The sequence below is a fragment of the Netta rufina genome (genome assembly GCF_964035555.1).
Source record: "Netta rufina genome assembly, chromosome: 6".
Taxonomy (NCBI): Eukaryota; Metazoa; Chordata; class Aves; order Anseriformes; family Anatidae; genus Netta; species Netta rufina.
Window position 1 is genome coordinate 40,351,680 of NC_140129.1, and position 26,658 is coordinate 40,378,337.

General features: G+C 40.3%; 1 protein-coding gene across 12 annotated transcripts in view; it reads right to left on the bottom strand.

The window, feature by feature from the left end:
• The window catches only part of BAZ2B (bromodomain adjacent to zinc finger domain 2B), a 126,634-nt gene extending 100,599 nt beyond the window's left edge, over nucleotides 1-26,035 (bottom strand). For 8 of the 12 annotated variants that reach the window (XM_084288735.1, XM_084288730.1, XM_084288737.1 and 5 more), the window contains exon 1: nucleotides 25,915-26,034. The gene's annotated coding sequence lies outside the window, so the exon portion shown is untranslated. Of the gene's footprint in view, nucleotides 1-25,914 lie in introns of all 12 variants that reach the window. The other 4 variants (XM_084288729.1, XM_084288738.1, XM_084288728.1 and 1 more) reach the window with 3 other exon arrangements.
• Between the last annotated feature and the right edge of the window lie 623 nt (nucleotides 26,036-26,658).

Genomic DNA, 26,658 nt, shown 5'->3' on the forward strand with positions numbered 1-26,658 from the left:
GAATGCTTCTGACTCGGCACTTACAGAGATAAGCCAAGCACACTTATGAGTAAAAAGTGCTGGCCATTCCGTATAACCTCCCATGTGTGTCACTTCCATACATTTGACAGATAAGAAGAATGATGTCAAGGCCGTTCTCTAGCCAGTGGGGACGTGTTGATTAACAACTCCAACTGCCATGCCAATACAAATTGAAAAGAGGAACAGTCAGTAAAAATACAGCAATGTTCCTCCTCCTGCCATCATGATCAATGGAAGATAAAAAGGTGAAAAGAATTATGAAGTTCTTCTAGTAAAGGAATTACCATTTCACACTTACTTTATCATCAGTTTTGAGTTAAATGACAAAGAAGCCAAAGTTTTTATGCATTAGGAGGGATTTTATTTTTCTCCTCTGCTTAAAAATTGACTGTTATATTGAGATTGCATATTTGTTCTAGAATCTCATCAACTGCAACAAACAGGGATGGAACAGGAAGACTCAACTTCAGTATTAACACAGACAGTCATGTCTGCCGAAAATATAAAGTAATTATTTTGCACATTCCACTACTAGCCAGTCTAAAATATTAACCACTGGGGGTAGAGATACGTGTTATTTTCTGAGACACAAATGTGGACATGGTGCTTTGGGACATGGTTTAGTGCTGGACTTGATAGCGTTAGGCTGATGGTTGGACTTGATGATCCTATGGGTCTTTTCCAACCTAAATGTCTCTATGATTCTCAATGTTTCACTGAAGGCACATACAATCAGCTGGCACTTACAGCCTAAAGTATCTTATGATCTTATGAAAAGATCACCCTCACTGTGTCCCACACTAGAGAGTCAATCTAAATCTAACAGAGAAGCAGTATTTTTAAGACAGAAACACAGATACTTTTTTTACAGGTACATGTAACTTGTAATTGTTCTCTTGATGCCTGATACATACAAAAAAAATAACATTTTTCAGATGAAATACCTAAGTTACATGATCTGAAGCAGGAAGCACACAATATATTTTCACAAAGCTCAAAAACAAGTCACAACAGAAATGTTTAAAAAAAAAACGTGGTGCAAAATATTTAAAAACCTATTGGTCAGAGGACTATTAGAAAAAAAGAAACTGTTTTCAAAAGAAACAGTCTTACATACTGCTAATATGATGCTATATACTATGTATCATTCCATACATTTTTATAGGCACAGCAGAAAAAAAAAAAAAAAAAAAAAAAAAGAAAAGAAAAAAACAGGAATTGATTTAACCATAAGAGCATTTTAGAAACTGGAAGACAAGTTTTGCCTACAAATACAGGTTACAGATCGCATATAATCCATTACAACTCTATATTCCCTCACCCAAGATATTATCTTCTTTAGGCACTAGAGTGTAATACTTTAGGGACTGGAATATTCTGCTATCACCACAAACTAAGTCAGCACAGTACCAAGTTTAGCAAATACACATATTCTTTGGTGAGCCAACCAACAGAGAACTGAAACTGTTTAACACTAGAGATTACAGCTCTTGGTTTTCCTTTTCAGGTGACAAACACAGGCTCCTGCACTGCCATCTGTCACACAAAACAGAACAGAGCACAACACTTCTTTTACATATTGCATAATCCTTAGAACATACTGTCAGATTCCCTCTTCTATATTTCACGATATGTAGTCTCCAATTCTGTCCTCAAGAACCATGTAGTCTGCTGGTTTTACTACAGAAGAAACACATTCACGTCTGAGTGAAACAGGGAGTTGTGATTAACAAATACCTACTAATATAAGCTAACCGCTAGTAATACTTAAGAAAAATATAATAGGATATGAAGAAGCTGATGATAAAATAACCCTTTTGCAATTCAAATATTCCATCTTCATTCCCATTTAATAGTGCTTAGTAAAATATTTTAAATAACAAATATTGTAGCAAACTGTACTGGTTTATGTCTCTACTACATTTACATTGGAAAACTGCACTTATTAATCACAGTGAAAATTACAAGATAAGGAATCATACAGTACATTTCCTAGTTATATGTGTAATGAAGGCAGCATTACTTTTGAAACAAACAAAGATGTAAAAATGAGGTGTTATTACTGACAGATTGCACTTTTATTTCTTTGTACTATTTATTTTCTGAACTTCACTTCACTTGAACTGACCAAAAAAAGGTACTGAAGATTGTAGACTAACTTGAATGTTACCTTTGTTCCCTACCTTGTTAAACACTCATTTTCCTTATTTTCAAAATCACTGTATGCTTATATATCGCTTTGTATGTTCCTTGTATGTGAAGAAATAGAGATCAATTACTAAAAGGTGGAATTACAACCATCAAAAGGAAACTAGTAAACATGTTTTTATCAAACTAGAACACCAACTCTGAACTAACAATTATGCTTTCAAGAAAAAAAGTTTCACACAGGTCAATGCATGACCCATCAATCTTATCAAATGCAAAGTAAAAGCTTGTATCACTGAAAAAAATGATGGCACAAACGGACACCTTCATTTGTTTAGCCCCCAGCTGCCAAGGAACATAACAAGAGCCCTGAGGCATACTTAGCTGATTTATCAGATCACATGATAAACACAGGTGTAAGATACATGACCTGAGAAAACCTACGCTGGTGGGTGAAATCCGGTTCAGAGGGCTTCCTAGCCACAAAACCCTGCTAGAGTTAAGTAGCTGAGCCTACTACACAACACCCTGGAACAGAGAACTCCACCCCCTGCTAGCAAGCAAAATACAGGCACTGAGAAAACCAAGAAGCAAACATGCAACCAGAGCCAGATGCATGAATCTGCATGCTACACAAGAATCAACAGGCATGCAACAACCGTATTTCTGATAAGGAAATACTTCCCTTCCCTTAAATAGCCATCACGTACTGTTTTAACTTAAGCCAACAGTGTCATTTACGCCATGGCTCTGTAATACCTGGTTAGGAAGGTATTACAGGTACAACTGATTCATTCTTAGTTGGACTCATTTAGCATACTTTTCCTCACAGAATGCTCTGGGGTCAGCAGGGGCCTCTGGCTTCATTGGATCCAACCCCAGCTCAAGCAGGGCCACCCAGAGCAGGGTACCCAGGACCACATTCTAGATGGGTGTTTTAAGATCTCCAGGAAGATGACTCCACAACCTCCCTGTGCAACCTGTGCCAGTGCTCCATCACCCACACAGTGAAAATGAACAAGTGTTTCCTGATGATCAAACGGAGCCTCCTGTTCTACTCTGTCCCCACTGCCTCTTGTTCTGTCACTGGACACCACCGAAGAGACCAATCCTGCTTTCTTTGCTGCCTCCCTCCTATCAGGAACTCATACTCCGATAAGAACCCCCTTGAGCCTTCTCCTCTCCAGGCTAAATAGTCCCTGCTCTCTTAGCCTATCATCATAGCAGAGGTGCTCCTGTCCCTCTTCATCTCTGTGGCCTTCACTGGACTTTCTTCAGTAGCTCCGCATCTTCCTTGTACCTGGAAGACCAGAATGGGTCACAGAATTCCACACTTCTGACAAATTTCAATTCTCTCCTTCAACACATATTTAGCTATATTTAAAATAGCACTAGGATTTTCCCACAGCAAAAGGAATTACAATAACCACTAACTCAAAGAAACAGAAACTGCATACGGGTGTTTCTCCATACTATTGGAAAACTTCTTCCACTGTACTATTGAACAAAAACCACCGACAACATTGTAGAACAAAAACAGACTACAAGACTTCATGGAAGTTGGGCGTGTAAAGCAAATCAGTGATTTAGTCTTGTACTAGTCAAAAGAACTAGAGAATTATGCAAGAGCAATGGTCTCAGCTGATAGGAGCGAGAATGTGTTGGTTTTTTTTTTTCCCCACATGCCCCCTTCTCCTTTCCCAGCAGCCATGTCTTGATGAAGTGATGATGGGATTCTTGGCCACAAGAGAACTATACTGCCCTCTTGGAATGGCAAGTTTAAAAAAAAAAAAAAAAAAAAAGTGGTGAACTATGTATGCACAAAATAAATCTAAAAATAAAGAACTAGTGGTAGCCATACATTTTAACTTAAAACTGCTCATTTATTAAGTTCACTTCATTACTCTAGTACAACAGCTATGGATTGGCCTCTGATAACAGAAAGCAAAGTACAGCATGGGTTACAGCAAGTTTGAAGACTTCATTAATGACCACTTGATCAAAAGAACTATAGCTTTGTGTTTAGGACAATTGTAATGATTTTCTCTCTGCTCCCCTACTCTTTCTGGGCAAAAATATGCTTACGAGTACTTTCTCCTGGTCTGTGAGTTTTCAGGTTCAGAGTAACAACAGTTTTGACACAGGTTTCTGTGAAGAAAAAGAAAGACAAGATAATCTATGAACTTGTAAAAGAAAGTTGTCTGCCCAGCAACAGAAAGAGAAAATACTGCAAAGAAAGGGCACTAAAAGCGTTGGAAGAGATCACTGTGGAACACAATGGAGTGCGAAGTCGCAAGCCGGGGGTATTCTGAATATATCCAACGTTTCTTGTTTTTTTGTATTTTTGGTTTTTCACTTCTTAAAGGCTAGAGCTTGAACTAAAGGATGAAACTTCTACCACTGTTTAGCACTGATTTAATTATGCTGTTAAAGCGGTTCAAACCACTTCTAACATGAACAAACATCAGTAGAAATGGTAAACATTTCTTATATCTCATCACTTAACATCTTAATATCTGGATACGCATAGAAAATTGTACCTATTTTATAATAATCCATTGTGGAATAATTTTATCATAGAATCATAGAATATCCCAAATTGGAAGGGACCCATAAGGATCATCGAGTCCAACTCCTGGCACCACACAGCTCTACCCAAAAATTCACACCATATGACTAAGCACACAGCCCAAACGTTTCTTAAACTCTGACACACTTGGTGCAGTGACTACTTCCCTGGGGAGCCTGTTCCAGTGCACAACAACCCTCTCAGTGAAGAAGCTCTTTCCTGATATCCAGCCTGAGATAAACAAAGTTTCTTTTACAAACAAACTGGTTTTAATGTAGAAGGAAAGGCATTCAAGATTTACATTTGTTTAAAACTTAACTCCCTTGCTTTCAGTTTATCCACAAACCCCTTATAACCTGACCCCTAGTGTTTCATTTGAAAATGTATCAGAGACCATACTCTTTAAACAATGCTATGTCTGATTAGTTCATTGGCTGTTATTAATAAAAAAAAAAAAAAAAGGTAATTTAAATGACTTGTTAAAAAAAAAAAGTCCTGTAAAGTTGAAGTCCTTCTCTTTCACACTTATGCTGTTAGAGACTAGTTAAATATACCTGTCTAATTGCATCTAACTTCTGTAATCTAAATACTGAAACCTGTTTTTCAGCAATGGTATGATGACTCCTTTTCTAACATCAACAGCAGTTAGTCATTGCCACATGCATGAACCAGTGTAATTCATATTGTAATACAGCTGCTACTCTCACGGGCTTTTTCATGTCTGACAAACAGGTCTGAATCTTGCTAATCAGGTTTACAGTTTACGACTTGGAAATGCATCAAGTATGACCTATCGCTCCACTGAAACCCAGTCCTTAAAAAAAAAAAATACTTAAAATAGATACTTGGAAAAAAAAAAAAAAAAAAAAAAAAAAACCTTCACTTGCATTAAGTAATTGCTACATGCCTTTTTAAGCCCTGTGATTTTCATTTACATTGAACTAAATTAAAAAAAAAAAAACCTGCTTTTACTGATGAAACTGCAATCAGCTGTCCATATACTAACCATACAATCAGTCTTTACAGGTAGTTGTTAAGCACACAAACTGTGGTTCCAAAAAATCCTCAACTGAAATGAAAGTTATGGAAAACTGTGTACACATGTCATTCAAAGTCAAGTTTGTTTTCTACACATCAGTGCAAACGTTTGTTCTCTTAGGTACAACTGGAATGAAAACATAACAAATCAATGTGATTCACATGAGCGTATCTGTGCCCACAGTAAGAAATACACATGAACTTATGTAGCAACGATTCTAAGGAATTTCCACCAACAGAAATATTTGATTGCTTATTGTTTGTAGTTACATATGTAACTATCATTCTAATTATGTTACTTAAAAGTCACCTACATGTTTTAATTAAAAAATCACAACAAATTAAAGGTAATCTGAAAGAAGTATTTTGATCCAAAAAGCAAACCTTAATCCCTAATATCCACATTCTCTATTATACACATAACACATGTAAGAAGGTATAAAGCAAAAGCCACAGACAATAAATTTGCAGTTACTACAGGTTTTGTTAAAAGCATACAACTTTTGAGGTGTGAGAAAAAAAAAATCTCCTATGAGCAAAGTGCTCCTTTGATGGTCCTTCGTACTTCTGTACTGCCATAAACCAGACCCTGCCCAAGAAAGACAGGCCACCTGGCAAGGACAGCGATCATGGAGTAGATTCACACATAGGACAGCACACAGACGCTGATGAATCAGAACTGCTTTGGGCAGAGCAGAAGTAGCACCAATCCTGCCTACCATTTCCTCAGCTGGTAGGTTTAAAAGCTCCGTGTCTTTCTACAAGACTGTAGAAATTTATCTTTGAATGTCCAGCCCACTTTCAATTACAGTTGAAAATGAATTGCAACTGAAGTTACCACATGGAGTGAACAAGCACATGGACAAATTGGTGAACAGACAGTGTGATCATATCATCGCACATGTACTGGCAACAAGCAATTCAAAGGCGAAAGGGTCACGAAGGAATCTCCTGTGTAAATAGCAAGCCTCTGGATTTTATCAGAAATTACTTGTCCCATTTCATTAAAAAAAAAATAAATCTGAAATCAACCTGTTTACAGTAAAGTGTGTAAACACAAGTTAATCTACAGCTCCAAGGCTCCGCATCCAAGACAAAATTTTTTAAAGATTTTCAAAAGTCTACATTATGTAGAATCAACATTCCAGAGCGTTTAATTTTTTAACACCATTTTAATACATCAAAATTAACTTTTTAATTGGGATGGTTCCTGACATCATTAAGAACTACAATGCGAATACTGTGAACACAAAGCCAAACTTTTACATATAAAACAATTCAAGTACTATATTCACTGGATAGGCAGACACATATGATTACTTTCCTGCTTTCTCTAACACTTTTCTCTGGGAACAGTTGGGCTTTGTTTGTTTGTAGGAGTGTGCTAAACTCGGTATCTGCTTAGAATAGGGAAAAAAAAAAATACTCTCAGGTTTTTCTGACTACTGTTATTCAGTGTAAGTGGGGCAAAACTTTTCTCATAGTAACAAAAATTCCAGTTAATTAGAAGATTGTTTAAATCCAGTAGTTTTTGCTGTCCCCTTTTATTTTTTTTATTATTATTTTATTTTGAATGGGTAAAGATGCAATAGGCCTTCTCTAAACTAGATGCAAACTCCATGCCTCAGCTACTGCAAGCCCCACAGGACATAAGTAGCTCCATCATTTTTATTTCTAACTCCAGCCAAACATTAATTAATTTAACTGAACTTAACTGCCACTTACTTGCAATACTCCTAAGTCTTTAGGATAACAGCTTTTTCCATTTAATGTAATGTCAACAACCTCAAGATGACTACCATTTTTTAAGTCATAATTTACAGGAAATTGGTACTATTCATATAACAGTTGGGATTACTGCACTACTAACAATTACTTCCCAAAGAAGTGAAAGAACTTGTATTGGCTAAGTAACCCACCCATTTTTGCACCTTAAACACTTTTGCTAGTAGTTTCACAGCATGACAATTTCTAAAATTCTGCACTACATTGAAGGAAGTTTCTTTTAAAGTTGCTAAAAGTGTCTCTAAATACATCCAAGACAAAGCTTTATTTAAAGAGGAGCTATATGTTCACAAAAAAATAAAACTCCTTTTTCAACAAAGTTTTAACGACATGCTTGCAAAACCTTGCTCAGAATTTTCCTCCTCTTTAAAACATTTCACGTCAGCACCTTTTGTGTCAGACAGTTTGGGACTTAAAAACCTGTTATGCAAATACAGAACTGCAATTTTAAAATGTAGATAGCATATCCAGAAAAATAGATTTGTGTGTGTGTGTGTGTGATTTTTTGTTTGTTTTTTTAAGACGTGCTTCAATTTTTTCCTCTAATATGTAAATCACTGTACTTTGACTATAATATATATATGATGCATACTATAAAAATTGCTTTTTCCAATTGTGGTCCCAATATTTAAATATGCTAATACACACAAATACCTTCTATACACTATCCGAAGTTTAAATACATTTTCTAAAACTGAGGAATAATCAGCTCCAATTGTCAAACAAACATTCAGATACAACAGTAACTACCCAAAATCATCACAGCAAATAGTCTATGGTGTCAAACGTTCTCTTAAACCCCTGTAATTTTTTTTAAGCAGTTATAGAATTGTTGAACATAGTCAGTGCTCTAGGAATTTGTAAATCTACTCCAGGATTGACTTAACAGTTGAGGCCTAGAAGAATACAGTCCATGGTCCAAACATTTGTTCACACAACGTTTCAACAGAAATTGTTTTGATTGCATGTCACTGTTTTTTAGAATCTTGTATTTGGCTAAAGCACATGTTGTTTTGCTTAGACGACACCTCTGTAGTTTGGTCTAAATTTTACTTATATCTACCGAAAGTTAACTAAATCCATCACTGAAAGACATTTTTGGAGATATGCAGCATAGTCCACAATGTTTGGGCTTAGGATTTAATGGAAAGGCATACAATCTTTTTTAAGAGAACACATTTATGTATCAAATCCTGAAATCATTACCCAAAAGCTAAAATGTAGCTGCTTTCCAACATTTTCTACTGACACATTAATCTGACTACTCACAGCCTTGCCCTGACGTTCAGAATGAAAACGTCATTTTTAAGTGCTCTTTTTCCATGTCAGATGATTCACAAAAGGTAAGTGAGAGTTGCCAAAGTAATTTAAGTATTTACATTATCCTCCCTTCTAGAACATCTGTTCCCATGGAAAGAGAAGGAGAAACTAAGCCAGGATCCTTCCAACTTCAGTTGCTGGCTGCTGGTTCCCAGTTCTGCTTTTGCTCCCATGGCAACTCACATGGCAGCAGGAAAAACAAACAGAGAGGATAAACAACAGCTTAGGTAGAAGTGCTACCCACCAAAAAAAAAAAAAAAAAAAAAAAAAAAAAAAAAAGTACTCCAAAATGCTAATAAACTACAAAATCAGAAGCAGAGGGAGAGAAGTCAAAAAATAAGTCTGCAAAAATAACTAGAGAAGTATGATCTGGAGCATCAAACTCTTAATTTATACAAGAATCTGCACAGCACGAAAATTCATCACTCAGCAAAAACCCTTCACACACACACCCCACATAAGAACACACATACTTTGTCATATGCATAGTCCTCGTTCATTTGCTCATGCAAATCTGGCACCGTAATAGATGGGCTTGTCCCAGGCTCCTATTTTAGAACAGGAATTGCTTTTGTTCTCTCTCCATTTTTCTCTTTCTGAGCAGTTCAGTCTTGGGTTGCCACAGGCAGCGGAGATTACATCTACAATACTCTCAGGGTGAGTACTACCCAGTCCCTGCTAAACTTGGCCTCTGTCTCAAAACAAAAAAGAAATGAGGCTTCTGATTGAACAAAACTGCAATCACATCTCTGCCAGTATAACACTGCAAAACATAAGGGATTCCTTTGGTCTCTTTGTTTTTTTTTAACTCTGCCTTTTCATGGGCTGATTTTTTTTTTCTGAGCACCTTTCTCCTTTGATCATCAAGTTCAACAAAGTTCAACAAAGGCAAGTGCAGGGTCCTGCACGTAGGAGGAACAACCCCAAGCACCAGTCCAGGCTGGGGGCTGACCTGCTGGAGTGCAGCTCTGCAGAGAGGGACCTGGCAGGCCTGGTGGACAGCTGGCTAACTGGGAGGGAGGCAGCAACGTGCCCTTCTGGCCAAGAACGCCAAGGGAACGCTGGGCTTAATTTAAGAGTGTTGCCAGTACGTCAAGGGAGGTGATCCTTCCCAGCTGCTCAGCCCTGCTGATGCCATATGTGGAGTATTGTGCCCACTTCTGGGCACCCCAGTACCAGAGGGTCATACAACTACCGGAGCGAGTTCAGAGGAGGGCTGCTAAGATGATGAGGAGCACCTGTCAAACAAGGACAGGCTGAGAGAGCTGGGCTTGCTGAGCCTGGAAAAGAGGAGACTGAGGGGAGACCTCATCCATCGGTACAAATATCTGAGGGGAGGGTGTCAAGAGGATGGATACAGTTTCTTTTCAGTTGTGCCCAGCAAGAGGATGAGAGGCAACAGGCACAAACTGAAGCACAGGAGGTTCCATCTCAATATGAGAGGGCACCTCTTTACTGGAAGGGTGACTGAAAGCTGGCACAGGTTGCCCAGAGAGGTTGCACAGTCTCCTTCTCTGGAGATATTCAGAACCCACCTGGATGCCATCCTGCGCAAGGTGCTCTGGGTGATCCTGCTTGGCAGGGGGGTGAACCCTATGATCTTCAGAGGTGCCTTCCAATCTCAGCCATTCTCGGATTCTGGGGAGCTCTTAGTATAGAATAGTTCAGTTGGAAGGGACCTTCAAAGATCAGCTAGTCCAGTTCTCTAGAAGGTAAACAAATACTGGAATGTCCTGGGTGGGGACTAAGCTCACAAGTGTTGCAAACCTCTTAATGACCTCACATGTGATATACCTAACAGACAGACACACATGGGTATAGAGAAGACAAGGAATATGGGAAAAATCTGTAAGGTTTGAAGTTACATTGCATAAAATTACTCTGTACCATGTTAATGGAAGAATGCATGTTAACAAACTCAGAGCAAAAAGAGTACAAAACTGAAGGATAGGACAATTAGAGATGACTGAAGAAACATGGTAAACAATCACAAGCCAAAGATGTTTACAGTTCAATCCCTCACAAAATAAAACAAAACAGAACCAAAACAAAATCTCTGTAGTCATTAGAATCATATATGTATTTTTATATTTTGGCATCTATTAATTCATCTACACAAGTTACCAAAGACCGCACTAACATTTATAAGAACAATATAAACAGCAACAGTAATTCTGAATGAAGGTACAGATCCTCCACTCGGAAATCACAAGTATAATGATTTCACAAATGTAACGTTACATTTGAATCACTGTTCAGCAGCCACTGACAGACACCTTATATTAACTTACCTGATCATTCTACGTACATTCCAATGTTCGTCACTACAGCATCCAAGGATGATTCTGCAATTTAACCAGTCATCACATGGAAAGCAATAGCTCTTGTTTTATGTTAACAAAATATTGGGTTTTGTTTCACTGGGTGATTTTAGTTCTAATAATTTATTTCAGTCATATTTGAAATGTCCAGAATTTGTTTTTTTTATTTACTTTCTCTATGCCAAGTATGAGTTTATAGCAATTTGTCACATAGCCCAAGATGAAGACAACTGTTTACTCTCGTCTTATAAGGAAAACATTCCATAACTGATGATTCCTTTCAGTATTGTTTACTTTTTCTTCTCCTACTTGACACGGGGTGACCTGAAGTAATGCAGTAGCTTATATGTTTTCCATTCTGTTCTTTATTCTTTTCCCAGCAACATGTCAAATTTGCATTTTGACTGCTTCTCAACTGGTACTTTTAACCAAACAATGCACTGACTCCAATATTGCTATGCGATTTCAGGTAATTATTTTAGAATCCATCACTATGTGTGTTTAGTTAGTGATGCCCTGCTTCTCTCTGCTCCATATATACCACCCCATATTACTCTGTGATGAATTTCAAGCAGCCACTTTGTATCCTGGGACTCTTTGAGTTCATTCAGACCTCTCCATAAGCATAGTGCTTCTTCACCATGGTAAAACTTTCATTTCTCAACAGAAAAACTCAGCCCAGAGTATAACTATAATTGTTTCAAATTACCTCACTAGAAGAAAAATCACACATTTTAAACAAGCCATCACAAATTCTGACATCACTTATTGTACAGATAGGCAACCCGGTAAAAGAATCAATATGGATCTCATGGATTTTAAGTAGGTAGTTTGAAAACACATTCTGAAAGGTCTTAATTTACTCTTGATCTGCATGTGGCTGTTATTTTTTCAGAGTAAAACTTCGTCAATAAATCAGAATTTAAATCAAACTCTATAAAGCATATAGTGACATCATACTACACCCAAAATTTTCTTACAAAATTGAGCAACCTGATCAAGTGGGTGGCATCCCAACTTCAACCTGCCAGATGTCAACTGGGAATATCACACAGCTGAGACAAGCAAATCCAGGACATTCCTGAAGCACCCTGATGATAACTTCTTGGTATAGGTACTAAGAAAGCCAACTAGAAGGTGCCCGTCTGGACCTGTTGCTTGTAAACCTGGAGGGTGTGGTGGGTGAAGTGGTGACAGGTGCTGCCTTGGCCATAGTGACCATAAGGGAGTTGGATTCAAAATCTCTGGTGATAGGAAGAAAACTGCCACCAAAACTTCAACCCTGAATTAGAGGAGAGCAGACTTCAGACTGCTCAGGGAACTAGTTAGTAAGGTTCCCTGGGAAACCGCTTTTAAAGACACTGGGGTCCATCAATGCTGGTCGGTTTTTAAGCCCCACCTCTAAAGAGCACAGGAACAGGCAATTCCAAAATATCAGGAGTCAATCAGGAGGGGCAGAAAGATGGCTTGGCTGAGCAGAGATCTTCGAGAGCTTAGGCAGAAAGTGTATGGCCACTGGATGCAAGGTTGGGTGGCATGGGAGGACTAATGGGATACTGCTCATCTTTGTGGAGAGGGAATTCAGGTGGCCAAAGCTCAATTAAGAGTTGAAGCTGGCCAGCAGTGTGGGGGACAATAAAAAAGGCTGTTTTTAAGTATGTTAATGGGAAAAGGAAGACCAGAGCAAACATTGGTCTGATAATTAATGAGGACGCTCACCTCAAAAACAGGGATATTGACAAAGCACAGATGTTTAATGCATTTTTCATCTCATCAACACCAGTGACAGGCTCTGGGACCCCACCCCAGCCCATGAGTTGAAGGACGATGACTGTAGGAACGATGAACTCCCATTTAACCCCAAACTTGTGTAGGATTTGCTGCTACACCTGGATGCATCCAAGTCCATGAGGCCTGATAGGATTCATCCCAGAGTACTCACTGATCTGCCTGATGTCATTATGGGGCCTCTCTCAATTATTTTTCAGCGGTCTTGAGAATCTAGAGAAGTCCCAGTTGACTGAAAGCTGGCAAGTGTGGTCCCAGTTTTCAAGAAGAGCAAGAAAGAAGATCCTGGCAATTACAGGCCTGTCAGTCTCACTTCAGTGCCTGGTGAAATTATGGAGAAGATTACTCTGGGAATTGTTGAAAGACACCTAAAGAACAGCACAGTCTTCAGTCAGAGCCAACATGAGTTCACTAGGGGAAGGTCATGTCTAACAAACTTGATTTCCTTCTAGGACAAAATCACCCAGCTAGTTAACCAAATGAAGCCAGTTAATGTAATCTTTCTGGATTTCAGTACAACATTCGATGCTGTCTTGCACAGTAGCCTTCTGGACAAAATGACCAGAATACATTTAGATAAGAGCATACACATAAGATGGGTAAACAATTGGCTGATGGGTTGGGCCCACAGGGTTCTTGTAAATGGGGTTACATCAGGCAGGTGACATGTCACTAGTGGGGTTCCCCAGGGCTCCACTTCAGGACCATCCTCTTCAATGTTTTCATAAACAGTTTGGATGAAGGAGTTCAGTGTTTTTTGAGCAAGTTCACAGAATCACAGAATCATTAAAGTTGGAAAAGACCTCAAAGATCATCTGGTCCAACCACCTCCTTACCACCAATATCCCCCACTGAACCATGTCCCTAAGCACCACGTCCAACTTTTCCCTAAATACCCCCAAACAAGTTTGTGGACAATACCAAACTGAGTGGAGCTGTTGACTCCGTCAAGGGTGATGAGGCCTTGCAGAGAGATCTGGACAAATTAGAGAGCTGAGCAATCACCAACAATATGAAGTTTAACAAGGGCAAATACCAGAATCTGCAGCCAAGAAGGGGCAACCCTGGTTATATGCATGGACTAGGGGACAAGATACTGAAGAGCAGCCCTGCCAAAAGGGATCTGGGGGTTTTGATCAACAGCAAGCTGAACGTGAGCCAGCGGCATGTCCTGGCAGCCACGAGGGCCAAACATATCCTGGGGTGCATCAAGAACAGAGTTGCTAACTGTTCAAGGGAAGTGATGATCTGGTTCTACTCTGTGCTGGTACAGCCTCACCTAGAGTACTATGTGCAATTTGGGGCATAACAGTGTAACAAAAATACACAGCTGTTAGAGAGTGTCCAAAAGAAGGCAACAAAGATGGTAAAGGGTCTAGAGGAAAAGACATATGAGGAGTGGCTAAAGTCACTTGGATCATTCAGCACTGAGCAGAGCAGGCTGAGGGGAGGCCTCATGGCGGCCTGCAGCTCCCTCACAAGGGGAGGCCTCATGGCGGCCTGCAGCTCCCTCACGAGGGGAGGCCTCATGGCGGCCTGCAGCTCCCTCACGAGGGGAGGCCTCATGGCGGCCTGCAGCTCCCTCACGAGGGGAGGCCTCATGGCGGCCTGCAGCTCCCTCACCAGGGGAGGCCTCATGGCGGCCTGCAGCCCCCTCACCAGGGGAGCGGAGGGGCAGGCGCTGAGCTCTGCTCTCTGGGGACAGCAACAGGACCCGAGGGAACGGCGTGGAGATTGGACGGGGAGGGTCAGGCTGGGGGTTAGGGAAAGGTTCTGCACCCAGAGGTGGTCGGGCACTGGGAGAGGCTCCCCAGGGCAGTGGTCACAGCACTGAGCCTGTCAGAGTTCAAGGCGCATTTGGACAACACTCAGACACATGGTCTGATTTTTTTTTTTTATTTATTTGGGGGAGGAGGGGGAGAGGAAGCGATCCTTTGGGGACCCAGGAGTTGGATTCGATGATCCTTGGGGGTCCTTTCCAACTCAGATATTCTATGTTTCTATGGTCCCTGCCCGTGGCAGGGGGATGGAACTAGGTGATCTTTAAGGTTCCTTCCAACCCAAACCTTACTATGATTCTATTTTATATATATATATATATATATACATGAAGCAACCTGATGCCCCTTACTCTTTTTAATACAAGATTTTACACAAGATTTTAGAATCAAATTGGCATCTTTCTGTCCAGTAGCACTGTAACTGTATAAGTATGGATCTTCAAGAAACAAGTAGTATCTAACTTCAACTATGATACTGCAGAGGGATAAGTCACAGCCAGTGGGCTCAGGGCTAGACAAGCCCAATCACCACGCCAACTGCAAAATAAACTAACTTCTTAAAAAGATGGTTAAAGCGACACAAAATGAAAGATCCCTTTTCCCCCCTTTTTGAGGGGAACACTTTAGATTCGACACAAAAAGAAAAAAAAAAAAAGGCATTATCTGACTCTGTGAATGTCCTTCCACAGCTACATGCAACAACTCAGGTACCAGTCATTTACTGATTATCCTTTTTTCTCTAAGTAAACTATCACAAACCTTAGAATTAAAAAATACACATGAAAAATTTGAAGATTAGCCATACAAACAAATATCCCCTCTTACCAAGTCAGAAAAACCTTTCAACACAGTAGTATACCACCATACATCCAAAACGATACATGAATCTTACTTTCTACCTTAACATTCTGACCTCGTAAGAAACATAAGACAATATAGGTAACTTCTCCAAATTGTTGCTTTGATTGTTAGGCTGGTAGGAACTCTATCTACCAATCTGTCCAATGCCGTATTTATACAGTGCTCACAATGCGTATTTTGAGCCTGACTGAATCTTAACATAAAAATGCAACTTTTGCTCATAAAGATCAATTCTGTACACTTTGAAAATTCTTCTGAAATAACTCTGAAAAAAAACATTTGTTGGTCACTGCTTTCTACAAGCAGCAGAATTCACGCTAAGCAACATATTACAACTTGCAGGGACATTTTCAACCAAAAATAGTGATTTACTATTTCTGTACTACCTTCTGTGCTGGGTCACCCACAGAAATTTGCAAGGGATTTTTTTCCTAAAAGTTTCTTAAGTGACTATTATAAAGAAACAGATTTGAAATTTGGCACCAAAATACCTCTTTAATATTTATTCAAACTTCTGCAGTAAACCACAAAGGATTTATTGAGTTATGAATCACTCAAATTACGTACGGAAACTTTGTAGGGGCTGCTAAAGAATAAAATTCTTGTATGTAAATAGAACATAACGAAGATCTACACACATTACCAAACTAAACTAGGACTCAACTATTACCGCCTATGCTGCTGGAAGCAACAGGGAAAACAAACACTTAAGAATGTACCCTTCTCCCCGTCCAAGTTTTATAAAAATGAATAGAATGCAGACCAGTTCTGTTGAGGTCAATGTATGAAGCGAATTAAGTCACTCAGCTTTCCTAACTGTGTTAGAGATCCCACTGAACTGCATTTTAAACTTTTCCTAAAACAGACAAAACAGATCACTGCACTACGTGACTGCTCCTGTATTTATACTAAGCACTGTACAAGATACCAAAACTACAATAAATTATGTAAATAAAGCATTTAGAGCCAAAGAAATAAAAAAGGGCAGTTGCCTCCCTTACACGCCTGTTTGGATGATACAGGCGTTATGTTACTAACAGATCTCTCAAAATATACAATTAATTCATACAACTGAAAAAAAAAGTCTACACTTAATTGTATCTTTGAATAAACCACTTATATCAACATAGTAAACTTTGCAATATGCTGTATATCCACAACAACATAACAATTAACACCAAAAGTTAACTGGCATCTTCGAGACTTGTCAACAGATCACCAATATATCTTAAGAATCAGGAACAGGCTGACATACAGAAAACCTTTCCAAAAATTCATGGAAGTATTCCAAGCTGCTATATACACCATAAAAAAAAAGAAGTTACTAGTATAATCTATTCCTTTTAGTTCCTTACACCAGGGAAAATAGTGCATTTTTACAAGTGATTACTTGTAACAATTGCAGTTACTAGTTAGTGCCCTTCACTTTAGTTTTATCTTCAAGTTCCCTTCCTTCCCAGCATGCTGTTTGACTACTCCATTCCATGATCAACAGACTTCTTCATACAGTCACAAGAAACAGCTCATGAAAACCCTCTGGACAAGACTAACTATAGAATCAATACTTCCCACTCTTGTTCGAAAATGCATTTGTCTTAGTGAAGATGACACTGAAGTCTTAGGAATACAAATCTGAAAGCACCTCTTAAAAAGACAGCAATTGCTGTCCTATCCACCCACTTTGCTTAAACCCCATGTTCCAAATCCTACTCCACTACATTCAAGGTATGATTGACAATCAGTGTTTTCTCTACTAAGGTGTCAGAACAATGGAGAATTGATGGAATGTATTGCTGTAATTTTTTCAAATTATTCAGTACTAATACACAAAAGCTCTGAACACAAGAAGAAGAAAATCCATTATTTTTATGCCGTTCAACGGTACAATAATCTACACCCTTTCATTGTTTTTATACAGGAAAATGGATCTCAACTTTCTTCCCACTTCTCAGACAATTGTTTCAATCACACTTTCCTTGGGACAGTATCCTTTCAGCACTGCCTTATACCCACAAAATGATTAGAACATTTCAGTTACTGTCCATTGTTTTCTGATTGTCAATGATTACTAAGTAGACTACTCCCATTCAGTGTTTCCACTAAAAAAAAAAAAAAAAAAAAGAGGGCTCAAAGCACCCATTTCACTTCTTTAGAGCCCTCCTTAAAGTAATTTCCTTTAAAGAGAAAAAATGGGCACCCTATTGTTTCTAATATTAGACTAGCTAAATAAGACGACAGAGGAATTCTCTTTGCTTTGAAAGCTCTTAAAACTGTGCTTTATAATGGAACTATGGAGCACTCTGCTCTTCTGCCTCACTTTTCTCCTAAACCACACAGCTGTAGTCTTAACTATTATCTCTGATCTAGCTCTTTCATCAACATCGAAAAGAAGCAATGAGATGCTTTAGGGTAAATCCAAGGATGAAAAATGATCAGTGCTGCAATGGAAAAGCACTACTTTACATTTCTTATGGTTAACCTTTTTAAAAGTGCTATAAGTACTTAAAAAAAAAAAGAAGGAAAAAAAAAAACACAGCTGTAGGGAGAGATAGTATCTTTTATTAAATCAACTAATACAGCTTGAAAAACTAGACCATCTTTCAGGCCTGTATGTCCTCCTCCAGGTATTTTTAACTGACTGACTAACACATTAAGGAACCTTCTTTAATGGCTTCCCATCTTCCTGGTTCCACACATACAAAATAAGAATTTATTTACAGGCTGTGCTTATTACACCACCATTTTGTGCAATATAATCACATTTCATATTTCTGGTTTTCCCTCCAAAAGCACTGGGCACACAATGCATTAAAACAGCATATTTCAGCAATTAGTTTTACCAGTGTAACCTTGGATAAGTCTAATGATTTCTTATTTGGAAAACTGAAAGAAATCAAAGGACTACAGCAGTTGGTTGATGTTATTTTTTTAGGCTGCTTTACATAAACAATTGTTATTTAAGATGCGCATCACTGCTGACCCTTACATTTTGTTTCTCTAAAGCTCACATTTTATCATTCAACATTTTCTTAGAATTGAATATTTAATATTGAGGCTGTTCTGTGTTGCAAGCTTGGCTGAAATGAAAGGCCTCTGTGGCTGCAGTGACTAGGTTTCAAATGCAGGTAGATCAATAAAAAAAACACTCAATCACAGCCTCCATGTGTGACTGGAATGGTTTATAATAGCTTGCAAATGACTATGTGCTTGCTCTAACCAGCTGTTCTTAAATTAAGAATATGCAAGCAATCCATGTTAAAGCCAAATCCCAGCACTATTTCTACAGAGAAATCCCAGTAGTTTTTGCTTGTTCTACACGTTAGCTCTGTTAAGGATACAAATAGCAGTAAAGCTTCAGAACAAATAGGACCACGCTACTGGCATTTCATGCACTAAGTCCATTATCACAGCAGGGGTTGTCAATCTCTAGAACTTTCCTATAAAAGCTCAGGCAGTACAACAATTATCTCCCAGCAAAAAAGTAAGGAAAGAAAAAAAAAGTCTAAGCCAAGCTGACACTTCTTTGCTTCAGCCAATCACATTGTCAGCCCTGACCTCCTAGGCTTGCATCATGCTTCAAACATTTTAAAACATCAATCATAAAAACAAAGACAGGACATTGAATTATACAGTATTAACCTCCAGGGTTTGCATACAAAGACCTTAGATTTATTTATGTCCCAGCACGTTAAGAGCTTCACTACACCATTCTTTACACCAAACTGGCTGCCAATTTTGATGAACCTCTCTGCCCTCAGCAGGAGTGCAGCGTCTTTGATTAATGAGTGCATCCTTGTGGAAAGGTGTAAGAACAGAAAATGGGGCAAAATCCACACAATTACATCACTACACATCAGATGGACCACTGCAATAATCAACATCAAACTGGATTTCTCTCGTGCAAGAAAACACTGAGGACTGAAGAGGAGGTTATGGTTTTTTTTTGTTTGTTTGTTTTTTTTCCCCGATTATATTTGGATACCCCAACAACAACCACTGTTTTAAAATAGTAATCTGATAAAATGCAAGACACTGTTTAATAGAATGTTTCAGCATTGAAAACGCACAAGTTTCTCAATACAAATTGGTTAATAATGTCACAATCGAGATTTGTTAGTTACATATTCTAAGTGAAGGGAAAAAAAAACAACTCCCTAGAAGATTTCAAAGTTTTAGCTTCTCATCCAAGACTGAATCTTCATAGATTCCAAATCAACAACAGCTAGGCAGAGTATTTTGTACCACTGTACCATCATATTGAATAAATATTCTGAAGAAAATCTAGCTTATGCTGCCTCTAACTTGCAAGAGCACATTAGTAAGGGTTTCTGTTCATAAAAGAAAATTCCTTGCCATCCCTTCCAACAGCTCCTGAGTTCTGAGGCTCCAAGAAGATGACATGGTCTGACAGTCATGATATTATTTCTAAATCTACTTGCTCTTCTGGTGACCAGTCCTTACACTCAGCACTCCCATCGGTTTCAATGGGACTATTCACAATAGTAAACACTCCATCAGGTAGATAACGTTTTCAGGTGGTGCCTTTACATGTTTACTTGTTTAAGGTTTTGTACGATGATCCCCTCAGGGGCTACCTAAATCTCTGCAATCTCTTCTTGCTAACTACCAAGGCTTAACCCATTCAGTTCGTTACAATGCCTGACCTACATCAAGTGAAAAGTGTCATGTGTCCTTTAAACCCAGCAAAGGACATTCAGGATGGGCGTGAGTAGGAAGGCAAAGGGGAAGATCTCCTGTCAGTGACAACAAGCATCCCCCTTTGGAAAGGGCAGGGACACTGACAAGCCTAATCTATCTTTTTTGCAAGCCCATACTTTTCAGAGACTCATCTGAGATATCACCTGCCATTAGGTAAATTTTAAAATGGATACTTTCTTTGATATTTGTCTTTTCCCCTCCGATCTGAAAAAATAAAACATCCACATAAAGATATTTTTTTATTATTATTATTAGGAAATATGTCAAATGTATAAATTGATTCTTTTAAAGCAAGCAGGGAAAACCTCCTTTCCTTTTTGCTACGTTATAGAACTGCAAACAAGACTTCCTCACCAGGAGCATTTCTTTCACCTGGTGGTCTCATTAAATGCTACCACAGCAATATAGTCACTATTTCTCGAGGAAAGGTGGAGGAAAGGAGATGAGGAGGAAAGAAATCACACTGTAAAATCAGGTATTTTTTGGATTATTTTCTTTCTAGAAAGGAAAAGTCTGATACAGATTTTAAAAAGTACATTGAGTATTTTTATTAGTTATCTGGCAAAGAATGTCTGAAGACCAGGGCATTACACAGGTGTAAGTTTAGGGCAGAGGAAAGGATAAAAAAAAAAGGCAAGACTTGAATTCATCTATTATATGAAGTGGTGTGCTATTTGTATTAGATTTTCTATGTTATTACTTGGGCTCTTAATCATACATTTTTAAGGTAAAAAATATTTTTAAGGTGAAAAATACATTACCATTCCACAGAGACTAGATGAAAATATGGTCCCTTTTTTTTAAAAAAAAAAAAAAAAAAAAAAAAAAACAACAGTCAACTTAAGCAATCAGGCAGCAACTTCTCAAACTAACAAAACACGGGCATTTCAGTTTTCGAGAAGTACCTACTAGTCATGCTATAGAGTAGACAGTGAAGACAGCTTATCTTTCACCTCTACCATCAACTTCTTATGATGGTGGTAAAAGACTAAATCCTTAGGTACATCAGAGTCTAACAATGAAACCAACACTTTCTCACCTTCACAAAAGTACTAAGAAACTAAAATGAGAAGTGGTGACTCACCTCTGGCCGATTTTTTCTTTAAAGCAGGTAAAATTGGGTGGGGAGGATTTACTTTCTCTAATTTTTCTAATACAGTACCCTTGATTCCGTTCCTCGTCCCAAAGAGTAAGCAGGAAATGACTTCGACTCCCCCAACCCCCAATAAAGATGCACTTTTTCATTCAACCCTTGCACAGTAAAAACGCAGTAAAATGACTTTTACTCTGAAATGTAGCAGCATAAAAAAATAAAATAAAAATTTTATTTTTATTTTTATTTTTATGCTCTCTTACAGCATAGGATGTCTTCTTTTTTTTTTTTTTTTGTGAAATGGAAAAGATCAACTCTACCTATATCTTGGATTCTGCATCAGGCTACCCTCATCAGAAATATCTGATTTCTTTAAAATATTTGACTGATACATTTATTCCACTTTGTCAATGTTTAAGATGATCTAGAGTAAATAATCACAGAAACCACTGCCGTCCTTGATGCCTGCCATCAGAAGAAATACTGACGTAATTATGAACACAAACTAGCTTAAAACATGGCATGACATCATTTACTGAATGTACAGCAGTAAAACAACTCAAAAGTTGTACCATACTTCAGAGAAAACTGACTAGGAAATCTTCACTGGGCCAAATTAGCTAAATGACATAAACACAAAGTACCACTCTTCTGATATCTTCTATTAGAATACTTGCTCGCTTTTTTTTTTTTTTAAAGAAAAAAAAAAGATGCTCAGTACTATGTTACATCTTTATTCAAAGTCTCTATTACATTTTTCTCTGAGAAAAACAACTACATTCTAAGAGGTTTATTTTATTTTTTCCCCTCCTATTTAGCACCAAGAAGTAAAAGGTCTTTAAAGAAACCTGTATTAGGGACAAAAATATCACCATGAAGTAACTTGAACTGTGGGATGCCCTTAATGTATCAGTGTGTGAGTGTAGAAGACATTGCATTTTTGGTTGTGTTAACTATGCCTCACAATACACCAGATCTTAGCCCTCAAAATACTGCATATGCCATGGTAAGCATCTTATAAAACTAAAAGTAGTCAAGTACTACTGACACCTCCCTACCACTAATTCGGGGAGACGAGACAGAGCATGAACCTCCCTCCCCTTCTTTGCAACTGCGCTATTCCACATCTTGTGTAAGAACACTGAAGTTGCAAAGACACTAACAAATGCAGTTCAAGCTGGGAGTGACTGTTCTGTTTCAATTCAATGACACCACTAATGGCTTCTTAGCAGCTCCATGAAATCAACCAGCTGTCAAGTCGATGCATCAGAAGGAACAGTTATACACTCCCATAAGAAAAAGCAACACATCAGGATGTTTTCCAAAACATCTGTTCCTTTACACTGCAGTTCTATAATAAATATGCAAACAAAGAAAATGAGAGAAAGGGCAACAGGCCCTAGAAGGACTTCCATTACTTTCTTATTGGCATTTTCAGCGTGTCACAAGACAAAAATGTGTCTTGTAGCAATTTCTTCTCACCGTAAGGTCAGCATAAAGATTAAATAATTACCGAAAATAACGACTCACCACTGAAATGACAAATCATCGCTTATTCCCTGCATAATATAAAAAATAATGATAATTTATCCTTTGAAAGTTCAAAGCATCTTAGCTGATTTTCATAAACATCTTTCTCCCCAGAATCACAAAGCATGTATTGTCTTTCCCCTAACACTGTTCAAATAAATTTACAATGTAATTGACAACCTACAACGGTCTACAAAAATGACTTACAAGTAATTTTTCTGAAAACACTAAACTGAAAGGAAACCAATACATCGGTATTTAGCTTCATTTATAATAACTAAAAAAAAGTAGGATGATAAATACCAGCAGTGCAATTCTAGTCTACTACTGCTATACATTAGTCACAAAACTTTGTGCCGTTCAGAAATAACTTTTGAGTCACTACTGAAAGGGATGCATTGACAGATTCTCTAAAGAAGGTGTTTTTGTTTTTTACTATTCAAAGGGTTCTATTTATGAAGAACTTCAACACAACACAGTATTAATGCTCCACTGTTTACAAGGAATTGCTACAATTACAAAAAACAAAACTGCTTGAAGAGAACAATACTTCTTTATCATCAAAGATCCCTTAACAATTCTTAGTGTTTCCTCTATATACACTTTACAAAAATTACCTCAGCTACCATTTTCTTATGTAGATTATTGCTTTTGCAGCACTGGGACAAAAGTACGCACGGTTTATTATACAGGTACAAGACATCAAATATCGTAACTATCATTTTCTGAAACTGCTTATCCTCTGTTGCTCACCATTTGTAATCTGCCACATCTTCTAAGACCTTTGCTGCATGTATAATTTAGAGCCATCTGTTCTACGTGCCTTTAACTATTTCAACGTTTTCATCTACCTAAGGTTCATGGTTCATGTTGCTGGCAAACATGACAATTCTGCCATTCTTTCTAATGCATTAAAAAAAAAAAAAAAGGCACACATTGTGGTAAATATTTGACATTTCTTCCAACATGACTTTTAGGATACCGTAAATACATTATTCAATACCAACTTGGTTAGAAAAAGTCTTTATGTACTAACAGCTATTCCTCTTTCTTTCTAGGTTAACTGTTGTCAATGCTTTTCCCACCCTTGAAGACAAAGGAAATGCAAATTAAATACAGGCAGTTTCATGTTCTCATTAGTGTTACTGTAAATATGCAGCAAGTAAGCCGAGTACAGGAAAAAGAATGAAAAAATGGAACTTTACCTACAACAGGTTTTCCTTATCAATTATGCAGTGTTTTACCCAGAATTACCATGTGACCGTGGAAACTTATGAGATGTTAAAAAAAAAGTGTAACTGAGAAATAAATTATAACACTACCTTTTGTTGTTTCCCTTTTCATAACAGTTGACACAGTCCTGATAGCCAGCAGTGAAAGAGGGTTGGTTTTTTTTTGTATTGAATTCAGCATAATAGCTACACTTTACTGTCCGTGTTATATAGCATCTGCAACATAAACCCGAACTACGTGTAATACGTATATAGAGAGATATTTTCCAAGAGGAACCTTTTATCAGTAAAGCTTAAAATATCTGTTGCTTCCAAATAAGCCTCCAAAATGTGTCACATCAAAATGGAAAAACGGTGTATTTCCATGTTCCTCATCCCAGCTACAAACTCTTTATTCCTCAGGGAAGATTCTGGACCAAGTTTTTCACCTTCGATAAATAGGTCTCCTGATTATTACTATTTTTTTTATTTCACATAAGTTTGGATTATTTTTTTTTAAACAAGAAAACAATTCAGCAAGAATTAGAAATTCAATACTGAAAGCCTTGGACAAAAAAAAAAAAAAGGGAGGGGAGAGGGAATAATCAAAATCATATTTTTTTTTCTACCTGTTACAAAGGTAGCAAAGGAACGCACTCTTACTGTTCCCTGGACGTGCAAGCTCAGCTAGGAACCCTTCTCTTTAAAGTGTGGTTGAGATCGGGATGAATTCCAGGGGAAAGTGCATGCTCTTGGAAAAATTCTCCTTAAACTTTACATGACGTCACTGTCTGTCCCTGTAACATTTCCTAAACTTCAAGTCTCATCCTGAAAGACTTTCAGGGTTTCCACATGTTCCCCCTAAAAGAGACGGCCAGGACAGACTCGGGAATAACAAACTGCCCAAGATGGCGAGAGGCTCGTTGTTTAGAGGGCAGGAAAAATGGAGGATATTGTAATATACACAAAGGGATAAATTTCAACAACTCGGTCCAGGGACGCAGCTGCCCGTCTCCCTCCGTCAGGGACCGAAGCGCACAAAGGAAGGCGGCGGCGGGGCCCGCTCCCGCTCCCGGCCGATCCCGCTCTCGCTCCCGGTCCCGCTGCCGCCGCCGGCCGACCCCGCGCCCCGCCGCCCTCGAGCCTCGGCCGCGCCGGGAGCGCGGGGGAGGCGGGGGCCCGGCGCCGCCCGTGCCGGGGCGCTGATCGCGCCCGCCGCCGGCTCCCCGCCGCCCACCCCGCGCCGCTCCGCGCACCGCCGGGGTCGGGCCTGACAGCCGCGGCCGGCGGGGCCGGGGGACGCGGGGCAGCGCCAGGGGTGGGGGGAGGCGGCGGCGGGCGCCGCGCCGCGCCACACAAAGGGCCGCCGGCAGCCGCCCGGCAGGGAGGTGACCGGCGCGGCCCGGCCGGACACCGGCTGCCAAGTTGGAAGCCGCGCGGGACCCCGGCGCCCCCGCCCCGTCCCGGGACGCCCGGCGACGGCCGCCTCCCCCGGGGCCCGGTCCCAGCGGCGCGGCCCGGGCAGGGCCCCGCGGGGGCGCACGGCCGCGGCCCCGGCCCCGCTCAACAAAGGCGCGACCCGCTCCGCGGGGCCCGGCGGCGAGGCGGGCGGGCGCCAGCCGAGGCTCCCCGCGCGGAGCCCCCGCGGCTCGGCCCCGCAGCGCGCCGCGGCCCGGCTCCTCCCGAGGACCCCCCGACACGCACACACCCCCCCTCACCGCCGCCTCACCTCCGCGGCCGGGAGAGCTCTGCCCGCTGCCCGGCGCCGGGCTGCGCGTGCCGGAAGGCGTCCCCTGCCCAGCGCTGCCGGGAGCCGCGCGCGGCCCCGCGGAGCGGGCGGGGGCGCGCGCGCGGCGCCGGGGGCGCGCGCGGCGCCGGGCGAGGCCGGCGGCTCGGCGAGGTTGGCTGGGGCCCGCCGGCCGGGAGTGACGTCACGCCGCGGCTCCCCCGCCGCCCGCCAAAGTCGCGCGCGGCCGCGGCCGGCAGCGGGTTGCGCGGGGCGCGTCACGGCGCCGGGCCGGGGCTGCCGGGCAGCGAGCTGCGGGCCGGCCGGCCGCCAGGCGCAGTCCCCGCGCCGCTCCGCTCCGCTCCCGGCGCTGAGGAAAAGTTGCACGCGGCCGCCGCTCGCCGAAGCGCGACAAAAGGGCGCCCGCCAGCCCGCCCCCGGTCCGATTTTGGCGACGGACTGCCTGCTCGGGGCGCGAACGCGGCAGTCGTGTCCCCCCCCCCCCCCCCCCGAGTACTAACGCGGCATCTTGCACTGCAGATGAAGTCCGGGCTTTAAGAAAACCAAAAGATGCTCTGCTACAAACAGTGGCCATCGACTGGAAAAAAGGCGACCCGTCTCCCCAAAGGGGAGACGTTTTCAAGAAGCCGAGCAAATCGGGAATTGCGTGTGGAAGCACCGCTCACCGTTCATACTTCATGGGAACTACATAAGTGAAATTTATGTTACACTAAGATAAGACGGGCA